Raw genomic sequence first — 12450 nt, forward strand, 5'->3', positions numbered from 1 at the left:
AAGCGTTGTGTTAGAAATTATTTAAAAGAAATAAATCTCGATGAAAACAGAAATGAACTTTGGTTATTACTGTGTATTATCAAGGAACAATGTATAATTACGTGACATTGTTAAGGTAAAGATATGTAATTAATAATGCATCTTTTTGCAAATCACATCAAGTTTTTCGCGTACCAACTAACATGCGTATGAACAACACCACTATTTGTACACAGAACAGAACATACTTTTATTACACATAAACTTTGCAGCTTCTAGTGTTAAACAAAATAATAATACAAAATACATGAATATAGTAAGTGGTTTTATCAGAAATGTATAAAAACGAAATAAACCGACAATATTATAACTTTATTGATTTCTTATTTAAAACGTGGGCTGATCCTGACATGTCACGTATTCGATTATGGGTGAAATAATTTGACTTGTATCGTGATGAATACATTATCACAATATCAGATCGATGTCTTGGATATCTTTTCAATTTCTTAGATAGCACGACCGAAAAGAAATTCTGGTCATGCTTGAACGATATTGGAAATGATCAAGTTATTTTCAGCAAAACTAGGCGCTGAAACCTACGAGTTTTCTTGTACAAGAAACATATTAAAAACGTTACTATACTTCACAAGAATAAATATGCATATTATATTGAGGATGTTTTACAACAAGCATGACTTATGCTTTACTACACCACATATATGCAGTGTATGCAGTGTTTAAGTTATCAGTTTTAATTTATGTTAAATACAAGACGGAATCTTTTTTTACATGGTTTATATTTGTTTATCAAATGAGAAAATTCAATTTATTTATTTTGTCCTGTTGGGCTTTAATAAACAGGATATCGAATGTGCTCTATTAAAAGGGAGTTTAATGCATGTGCGTAAAGTGTCGTCCCAGATTATCCTATGAAAGTCGCATAAGGCTAATCATGGACGATACTTTTAGCCTAAACTGGATTTTTGCTAAGAAGAGACTTTCTATAAACGAAAAATATCATAAAAGCGGAAAGTGTCGTCCTGATTAGCCTATGTGGACTACACAAGCTAATCTGGGACTACACTTTAAGCAGACACATTAAACAACCCCCTTTCCACAGTGCAAGTGTTTTGAAAGGATATCGTACCCGTCCTCTCGCATGATATCGTCAAAAATGGAAGCATCGTTCACACCAAGTGTTTGCAGCCCCAGCGAATCTTTGATGTAAAGCAGTACACACAGCACCATCTGAAAGTGTCACACACATTTGTGGAGTTTAGTGAATTGTACACACTCAAACTTCAGGCCCAAATCTCTATCTACACGCTAGAATCTAGATTAGTACCGATCACGCGAATACAATCATAAAGCGAATACAATAACAAATGTTACAAATACCACTAGAAGTTACAATATACATACCAAATAGTATTCCGACGTAGGCATTTCGTCTGGTAACACCAGAAACACCAGTCACTGAGTTATTCTAAAACGTTGTAAATAGCATTATGTACATCAAACAACAACTTAATGAACTTAAAGATGCATTTAAATCACTAAATAGCAACTAAACAAATTAAAAGCCGGTTTTTATCGATATCTTAACATATTGATATTTGAATGTCGTTCAAAAATATAAGTGCAATCTAATTTAAGCAGATTAATAAAAATTAGTGACATATAGCAATATATGTATATATAGCAATCTCGTTTTAATTTAGTTTAATTTAATTAAAGGTCATATGGTTTATGTTAGACTTTCATATTGAACTGAAATGACTGCAAATGGTGTTATTTCTTCAAGGTTTAACATTAATATGAGCAATTACAAATAGCATTGACAAAACACTGATCATGCTTTTTAATTATACAATTCACGTGAACTTAAAGGGGTATCGGTTGGTAATTGAGACAATCAGCCTGTTCACATCATCTAAAAACGTTAATATTATTAATTTTATTTTCATAAACTAGTTCTAAGCAAGAAAAAAAACGCGCACAAATGCAAACATATTGTGACTATTTACATACAAGAAAACACAATCATAGTTGTTTTATAGTTTTCAATTAGCTTTAACCACGCCTCGGATAAACCTCAATTGCTATGGAACCGCCGCTGCGCATAGCTACAATAATAGTTGTGATGGGAACGCAAGGCGGTTAATACAACTGTACGTAACAAAACTGATGTTTAGCCAACACAATGAGATGATTATAAGCGTGCGTTGTTAAATTGTGTATGACCTACGCAAGGCGATGAATACAATTTTGCTTAGTTATATGGATGACCATTAGTCACTGATAATTACAAATAACATTACCATTATTACAAATGCATATTTTACCAATTTTTAATGTACGAAAAATAACCTATGGTGTAAGGCTTTAAAATTAAGTTTAGACAACCTTGGCTTTGGCTATATGCTTGATACTCCTGAATTAACAGACGATATTGAAAACAAGGTAACTCAACGTCAAAAAGACCAATTTATACAAGAATGGAGTGATACATTATCTTTACAGCCGAAAATGGAATCCTGCTTAAAATTTAAAAAAAAACTTCGAATATGAAAAATACCTTGATTGTTTATCCAATGAAAACTCCAGAATTCTAATGAGCAAATTTAGATTAAGTGCACATTGTCTTGAAATAGAAGTTGGCAGATATAATAGTATATCCCGAGAAGAGTGGAAGTGTAAACTTTGTAATCAAAATGTATGCGAATCTGAATATCACTTTTTACTTTGTTGTCCATTATATAACGAATTGCGTATAAAATATAATATCAGGACATCCTGGCCTACAATAAGTAAATACATATCAATGATGTCTTGCACAATTGTTCTAAAAGTCAAATCTATGGCAAAATTTTTGACAGAAGCTTTTAAACTTAGATCTGAGAAATTAAACCGTTTAGCGGATGTATAATTGCATGTTTTCACACATTAATGTATTGCATAGTCTTATATGTCATTTGTTATTATGCATACGTGTTTTGCTTGTTTGATATATCTTTTTATACTTAAATAGGTTATATGGTATCTTGTATGATTCCCTGTCATTGCCACATCTTGTTTGTATATATGTTCTTGGCAGTATGCCGGATTGCTAATAAACTATTGAATTGAATTGATTATTCCTTGTAAAACATTCAACACCTTATGGCATTACCCGTACAAGAGGACATTTATTAAAATATTATCAGACATCGAATATTTCTGATGCTAATTGTGTAATCAGCAAAAAACACACAATATACGAAGCAATGTAATAAATGATGTGATGCCTTGTTTACAAAAAAATAACTACGCATTTTGAAATGGCATTTCTAATGAACGGTAATACCAACTAGTTTACTAAAATTTTCTATTGAACGGTCAAAGCAATTAATTCACTGACATATTGATTGTTTGTGTAGAGAAATGTTGAGTTCGAACGCGCTTGGTCCCGACGTATGTGCACAAGGAGAAAAAAGACTCTTAACATAAATCTATATGTGAACTTATGCGGATAAATTACCAGCTGGTACATGTAGAGAAACTACTACTAAATATCAAATTAAATTAAACGCTAATAAGTTTGCAAATCGTTATTATTTGTTATCAATATCGCTATCTATTAACTTTTGGCGGTAAAACGTCCATATTGAACGATTTCATTTGTTTTTATATTTGATGACCAGGGATTAGATATAACTAGAATCATCTTTGTGATTAAAACAAAATAATAAAAGTCTACTTCGTAGACTACCAATAAGTCTCGCAACTGTTATATTCAGTTAACGAAATCGGATTGAAGTCATCAAAACGTGTTTCTCGCGTGTGCGATATAATGTATTATGCGAAACTTATATTTAATTAATTGTGTGCAAAATCATTAACAATTTTGAAATGTGATATCAAATATATAACACTAACAAATATTACCCTAAGGTCTTATTCCAGTAAATATATAACACTAACAAATATTACCCTAAGGTCTTATTCCAGTAAATATATAACACTAACAAATATTACCCTAAGGTCTTATTCCAGTAAATATATAACACTAACAAATATTACCCTAAGGTCTTATTCCAGTAAATATATAACACTAACAAATATTACCCTAAGGTCTTATTCCAGTAAATATATAACACTAACAAATATTACCCTAAGGTCTTATTCCAGTAAATATATAACACTAACAAATATTACCCTAAGGTCTTATTCCAGTAAATATATAACACTAACAAATATTACCCTAAGGTCTTATTCCAGTAAATATATAACACTAACAAATATTACCCTAAGGTCTTATTCCAGTAAATATATAACACTAACAAATATTACCCTAAGGTCTTATTCCAGTAAATATATAACACTAACAAATATTACCCTAAGGTCTTATTCCAGTAAATATATAACACTAACAAATATTACCCTAAGGTCTTATTCCAGTAAATATATAACACTAACAAATATTACCCTAAGGTCTTATTCCAGTAAATATATAACACTAACAAATATTACCCTAAGGTCTTATTCCAGTAAATATATAACACTAACAAATATTACCCTAAGGTCTTATTCCAGTAAATATATAACACTAACAAATATTACCCTAAGGTCTTATTCCAGTAAATATATAACACTAACAAATATTACCCTAAGGTCTTATTCCAGTAAATATATAACACTAACAAATATTACCCTAAGGTCTTATTCCAGTAAATATATAACACTAACAAATATTACCCTAAGGTCTTATTCCAGTAAATATATAACACTAACAAATATTACCCTAAGGTCTTATTCCAGTAAATATATAACACTAACAAATATTACCCTAAGGTCTTATTCCAGTAAATATATAACACTAACAAATATTACCCTAAGGTCTTATTCCAGTAAATATATAACACTAACAAATATTACCCTAAGGTCTTATTCCAGTAAATATATAACACTAACAAATATTACCCTAAGGTCTTATTCCAGTAAATATATAACACTAACAAATATTACCCTAAGGTCTTATTCCAGTAAATATATAACACTAACAAATATTACCCTAAGGTCTTATTCCAGTAAATATATAACACTAACAAATATTACCCTAAGGTCTTATTCCAGTAAATATATAACACTAACAAATATTACCCTAAGGTCTTATTCCAGTAAATATATAACACTAACAAATATTACCCTAAGGTCTTATTCCAGTAAATATATAACACTAACAAATATTACCCTAAGGTCTTATTCCAGTAAATATATAACACTAACAAATATTACCCTAAGGTCTTATTCCAGTAAATATATAACACTAACAAATATTACCCTAAGGTCTTATTCCAGTAAATATATAACACTAACAAATATTACCCTAAGGTCTTATTCCAGTAAATATATAACACTAACAAATATTACCCTAAGGTCTTATTCCAGTAAATATATAACACTAACAAATATTACCCTAAGGTCTTATTCCAGTAAATATATAACACTAACAAATATTACCCTAAGGTCTTATTCCAGTAAATATATAACACTAACAAATATTACCCTAAGGTCTTATTCCAGTAAATATATAACACTAACAAATATTACCCTAAGGTCTTATTCCAGTAAATATATAACACTAACAAATATTACCCTAAGGTCTTATTCCAGTAAATATATAACACTAACAAATATTACCCTAAGGTCTTATTCCAGTAAATATATAACACTAACAAATATAACCCTAAGGTCTTATTCCAGTAAATATATAACACTAACAAATATTACCCTAAGGTCTTATTCCAGTAAATATATAACACTAACAAATATTACCCTAAGGTCTTATTCCAGTAAATATATAACACTAACAAATATTACCCTAAGGTCTTATTCCAGTAAATATATAACACTAACAAATATAACCCTAAGGTCTTATTCCAGTAAATATATAACACTAACAAATATTACCCTAAGGTCTTATTCCAGTAAATATATAACACTAACAAATATTACCCTAAGGTCTTATTCCAGTAAATATATAACACTAACAAATATTACCCTAAGGTCTTATTCCAGTAAATATATAACACTAACAAATATTACCCTAAGGTCTTATTCCAGTAAATATATAACACTAACAAATATAACCCTAAGGTCTTATTCCAGTAAATATATAACACTAACAAATATAACCCTAAGGTCTTATTCCAGTAAATATATAACACTAACAAATATTACCCTAAGGTCTTATTCCAGTAAATATATAACACTAACAAATATTACCCTAAGGTCTTATTCCAGTAAATATATAACACTAACAAATATTACCCTAAGGTCTTATTCCAGTAAATATATAACACTAACAAATATTACCCTAAGGTCTTATTCCAGTAAATATATAACACTAACAAATATTACCCTAAGGTCTTATTCCAGTAAATATATAACACTAACAAATATTACCCTAAGGTCTTATTCCAGTAAATATATAACACTAACAAATATTACCCTAAGGTCTTATTCCAGTAAATATATAACACTAACAAATATTACCCTAAGGTCTTATTCCAGTAAATATATAACACTAACAAATATTACCCTAAGGTCTTATTCCAGTAAATATATAACACTAACAAATATTACCCTAAGGTCTTATTCCAGTAAATATATAACACTAACAAATATTACCCTAAGGTCTTATTCCAGTAAATATATAACACTAACAAATATTACCCTAAGGTCTTATTCCAGTAAATATATAACACTAACAAATATTACCCTAAGGTCTTATTCCAGTAAATATATAACACTAACAAATATTACCCTAAGGTCTTATTCCAGTAAATATATAACACTAACAAATATTACCCTAAGGTCTTATTCCAGTAAATATATAACACTAACAAATATTACCCTAAGGTCTTATTCCAGTAAATATATAACACTAACAAATATTACCCTAAGGTCTTATTCCAGTAAATATATAACACTAACAAATATTACCCTAAGGTCTTATTCCAGTAAATATATAACACTAACAAATATTACCCTAAGGTCTTATTCCAGTAAATATATAACACTAACAAATATTACCCTAAGGTCTTATTCCAGTAAATATATAACACTAACAAATATTACCCTAAGGTCTTATTCCAGTAAATATATAACACTAACAAATATTACCCTAAGGTCTTATTCCAGTAAATATATAACACTAACAAATATTACCCTAAGGTCTTATTCCAGTAAATATATAACACTAACAAATATTACCCTAAGGTCTTATTCCAGTAAATATATAACACTAACAAATATTACCCTAAGGTCTTATTCCAGTAAATATATAACACTAACAAATATTACCCTAAGGTCTTATTCCAGTAAATATATAACACTAACAAATATTACCCTAAGGTCTTATTCCAGTAAATATATAACACTAACAAATATTACCCTAAGGTCTTATTCCAGTAAATATATAAGTCTCTTGAACTTGAATGTTACCCTAAGGTCTTATTCCAGTAAATATATAAGTCTCTTGAACTTGAATGACGTTTATTTTACTTAAAGGGGCCTTTTCACAGATTTTGGCATTTTTTAACTTATTAATTAAATGCTTTATATTGATAAATGTAAACATTGGATCGTAAAAGCTCCAGTAAAAAATCAAGAATAAAATTAAAAAAGGAAAAGAACATTGCCCGGAGCAGGTTTCGAACCAGTGACCCCTGGAGTCCTGCCAGAGTCCTGAAGTAAAAACGCTCTAGCCTACTGAGCTATTCCGCCGAGTACACATACTTGACGTATTTTATACCTTATATAAGCAATCTTCGTAGTTTCACAAAATTTAACGACAAAAACAGAACTCTCCAAATTATTCAATCGTTTCGCGTTGCAACGCTTTATAATTTTTAGGTTTTAAAATCGTCAAAAGATGCATATAATGGCTATATTAGACCATGGTAAATGTTCAGTATTACTGTTTCCTCACAAATATCATAACTAAAACGAAAATTTGCGAATCTGAAACAACTTTTTTCAATTTTGTCAATTTACCAAAGCGTGAAAAGATCCCTTTAAGATATGTCTAGTTAAAAGAAATCTTTACATAACCAAGCAACAGATAAAATGTGTGTTATTGTACCGAGGTCTATGATTTTTGTAATTTGATTGGTAACGTGTTCGATATAAACGATTTCTGCAAATTTACGAGCTTCTTGCATAGGAAAACAGGCAATAAGTATACACTGTACAGTATACTTGAAAACATGTAAGTAGAGATTTTAGCAAATATCGTATGGTTAGTACATTTCCTATTGCTGATTAGCTGAATCAACAAGAAAGTTAAAATGCTGAATTCACAGTGACAATTCTGAATCATCAATGGAAGGGTTTATACATGCCTGCCTCAGGTATGGGTTAACGTTAGTATATAACATTTTCAGAAACACTTTGTTTGCTAGATACTTTATATAATATCCAAAGGAACAATTTAGAGGTCAATATACAAAATTCATATAATGATAACAAAAAACGTGTCTCAAAGCTAACGGCAAAACAAACCTTTACGGTACTGTATGTATTGTTATGAATAACAGATTGTGCAAAAGTCGTTTTGTATATGCAATATAATAAGTTAAGTAAGAGAGAAACATATAATTACATTTAAAATTTAAATACAACATGCCAATTTGCCACTAATGATATTTAATGTTTTGAGAAGCAAACGCCACTGAGAAAGACAAAAACCCATGTTAAATGCTTTACTGCATAAACAACTTGCTTAAACCTTCAATCGCATCTAACGATAATAAATTATCAACACATTACCAAACAGAGGTATGGAATTTTAAAAATAAGTATGAACAGCGTTGAGCCTTTTTAGAAGTTTGTAGACAATGTTTCAATCACACTTACCTTTACTATAAAGTCATTATAGTGGCCGACGATTATTGTCCAAACAGAGTGTAATAAAAAACTTGCATTACTGATATTTCTACAGATCAAAAATATAAAGCGAGTGTTTTCAAATACATAAATATCTTTATATCATTTCAAAAGTATGTATATCGACAAAACGGCATATTGTGTTATGAAAGAGAAATCCTACATTGGAAACAATTTCTCACTAAATGCAATTATCATGGACCGACAGTCCTTTTTATAGAGCCATCGCGTGAGGTGGGTGCAGTTTATTGATAAAACAAGGTATACTGCCTGCATAGAATACTTTTACCAACAGTTTTTATTGAAGATTATTGAACTCGCTTATCATATGACATTGGTTGTTATTGGTGCAATTGGATACCCTCGACCCTCAGCGACTTATTTTCGAGGACAATAAAATATGTTGAACCCACAAAAAAGAAAGATTAGGTCGTATTTTGCTAAAGTTTGCTTTTTGCGAAAAAAAGCTACGTGGAAACGTATATGAAAGTTAATGAAGTACACATTGTTGTGTATGCTCTTGTTAATTTACTGTAACTGCGTACAATGATGTGACATCGTAATCAATTTCTTAATTACCGTTTTCTACAAAAATTATTCGATGCATAATTTGCAGCACCAATTGATCTTTTATCTTATCATTTATTACAAATGTGTAGCATCAATACATCTCAATAGCATTCGTGTAAATGAATATGATAATAATTATTTAAAAAATGCAATTCGTATGTGTTAAAATTATTTAACAAAACGTACATTCAAATGTAGGCTTATTGAAATTATTAACAAGAATCGAATTGTCTTTCAATAGCTGTAATAGATCTGCGTTTGACTAATTTCAAACGTTCAGAACTCATTTTCACGAAATATGCTTCAAATATATTCTTAGCATTAATTGAGCAAGCAAACTGGACATATGTACAAAAAGCCTCACTAAATGAAATCGTATATTTTCTGATAAATGGAACAAACTCATAAGACAAACACAGTACACTTTTTAAGTATCGTTCATACATATCAAAATTCAGAATTCGTATCACTACAAATGTCAAGAAAGGCAAGGTCGCTGCTATTATTAAAATGATATAAAATAAAAAGTATATTTGTTTGATTGTGTGATAACTACCGTATATATTTTTTCTTCGTATAGTGAGGCATTACATATTTTCATGAGCGTTTGGGCCACTAAAAATGTGAAAACTTGCCCATACCACTTAGACGAATAATAAATGGTACTATTGATACTTGTTTCCAACAAAAACTTGAGTAACACAATTGTGATTAGATATTTATTAATATAAAAATGTAGCAAGTAAAGCCATTTAAAATAAATACAAGTCGGGTAATTGTATTAACTGGGATGCCCAAAACGTGTATGTGTGTATTTCGTAGTTATGTGTGGACCCGGTGTGTGCAAAAGCACCTCTACCCAATTAGCATACTCGACTCACGAAAGTTTGAACGAAATTTGAATCATAGTTTGCATGTTAATCTATTTAAGTTGTTAATGGAATGTATTTATTGTGTGTGGCATTGTGTTATCGGAGGATAGCATCTTTATCACTTGTATCCAGTAAGGGGACCACCAACCACACCTACATTCTTCTGGGAACAGGGATGAAACCTGGTTTGCCCAGGTGAGAAGGGCGTGTACTAGCAAGGATTGTGCCAACCGAGAGAGGCTGAACTGTGAATAATATAACCCTCTTGGACAATAACTTAAACTCGGTATGGTATCACCCCTTGCAAACAAATAAATAAATTCACTTAAAGACACTACCCATCTCCTGATACGCCCCCGTGTTTCGATTATCATCTCCGTCATTAGATGGAAGCTTGTATGAAAGCATTGGGCCTAGGCACGAATTTCATCTGTATCAAAATGGGACTTTGCACTTAAACGATTTTTTAAGTTTCTTTGTATAATAATCGATTGTCTTATATTCAAATACTCGTTTCCATTCCTAATGTTTTAATCAGATAAGTAAGCGTTTTACAGTAAATTTTCTGAGGTACGACAGATAACACGGAATTAACCCTTTGCATGCTGGGAAATTTGTTGTCTGCTAAAATGTCGTCAGCTTAATTTCTAAAATTAGCATTTTCTTCAATTATTTTCAAAGAATACTATAAGAATAGCAAACAGTTTGGATCCTGATGAGACGCCACGTTTTGTGGCATCTCATCTGAATCCAAACTGTTTGCAAAGGCCTTCAAAATTCGGTTCCAGCACTGAAAGAGTTAACAATAAAGCCTTCATTTTATACTATGATGTAGTTAATTTCTAACTCAAACAGCAACACACACTTATAATAAAAAGGTGTGTACAATCGTTGCGATTAATTGTTATTATTTATTTTTAAAATATGGGCCAAGAGATATGATATACACAAAAACTTAACATATTACACAACAATTGGACATTAACTTGTACTTCTCTATAAATAATGATTTTTACAATAAAGAGTCACGGTTACAAATATAACCGACGAGAACATTTATAAAGTGAAATATGCTACTTAGAAGGTAAAACTGTCGAAGATGTACGATGGAAGAATGGGTAAATGATCGGTATTTATTGTTGTATTCTATATTTATTCTGAATCGTTAACTTGAATATGGACATGTTTACAGCAAAACACCATGACGGACTCGAAAATGCACACATGCAGATTGACCATAATTTTATTCTGAAATTTTAAAAACGTTCGTATCAAGATAATACGCATAAATGCCTTGTGTGTATTAACAGAACTATTTATTTTTACTGGTTCACATCTTGTTGATGATCTTCCGTAATAAATGTGACATTAAAAAATGTGTCCCTAGTTAGGCTGGTGACAAGTGATTTCAGCAATTATTTCGCCGATACTTTTTTTTAAATTCATCACTAAGCATTAGTGAAACTGTTGTATTATTATTTGCATGTATATATGTGCTTTTGGAGTCATCATATTCATGTAAAACAAATTAGGGAGAACGTTCTGATCGAAAGATCGAAAATTAGTAGACGGTGTTATCGTTTGCATTTCAAATTGAAATATAAAATGGACAAAGCTCATGTACTGTAACCTTGACTTTCGCACTGTATTTTAAACATCAGCCCAGTTTTTTTAAGTGAAAAGCATACGATCCCGTTACACAGACGATATTACACAACTAGTTTTAGGAATGGATCAGTTGACAACAAGAGTAAAAATAAAATCAATAACATGGCATCACCTTATGAACAAAAAGGTTGATAGCTCCTTCTGGCGTTCAATGGGACGATATTCTACAATATATGAAAAATTTATTGAAAACGTGTTATTTATGTGATGTTCCGTTTTGATTATGGAAATACGGGCATTTCCAGTAAGTATTTAATAGATCTATGTCGGTGATATGAATTATATTTTAGCATACCACAAGGGTGTTAGATCAGTAAATGTTTTAATAAATGTCATATTACTCAGAATAAACTGTTAATTCGTCATTTTAGCACACTTGAATAAGATTAAATAAAAATTTATCAAAAGGTAATATATTTGAGACACG

The 12450-nt window shown here is 30.4% G+C and overlaps 1 long non-coding RNA gene and 1 other non-coding gene across 2 annotated transcripts; both read right to left on the reverse strand.

The window, feature by feature from the left end:
- Positions 1-1125: 1125 nt before the first annotated feature.
- On the reverse strand, positions 1126-8952 carry LOC127879025 (uncharacterized). Its single transcript, XR_008048888.1, has 3 exons — positions 8884-8952; positions 1405-1468; positions 1126-1230 (listed from the first exon to the last, which is right to left on the reverse strand). It is a non-coding gene; the product is annotated as an uncharacterized LOC127879025 (long non-coding RNA).
- Positions 1976-2110, reverse strand: LOC127880342 (U4 spliceosomal RNA). The gene has a single exon (XR_008049534.1). It is a non-coding gene; the product is annotated as a U4 spliceosomal RNA (small nuclear RNA).
- Positions 8953-12450: the final 3498 nt, after the last annotated feature.

This window comes from Dreissena polymorpha, chromosome 4, assembly GCF_020536995.1.
Source record: "Dreissena polymorpha isolate Duluth1 chromosome 4, UMN_Dpol_1.0, whole genome shotgun sequence".
Classification (NCBI taxonomy): Eukaryota; Metazoa; Mollusca; class Bivalvia; order Myida; family Dreissenidae; genus Dreissena; species Dreissena polymorpha.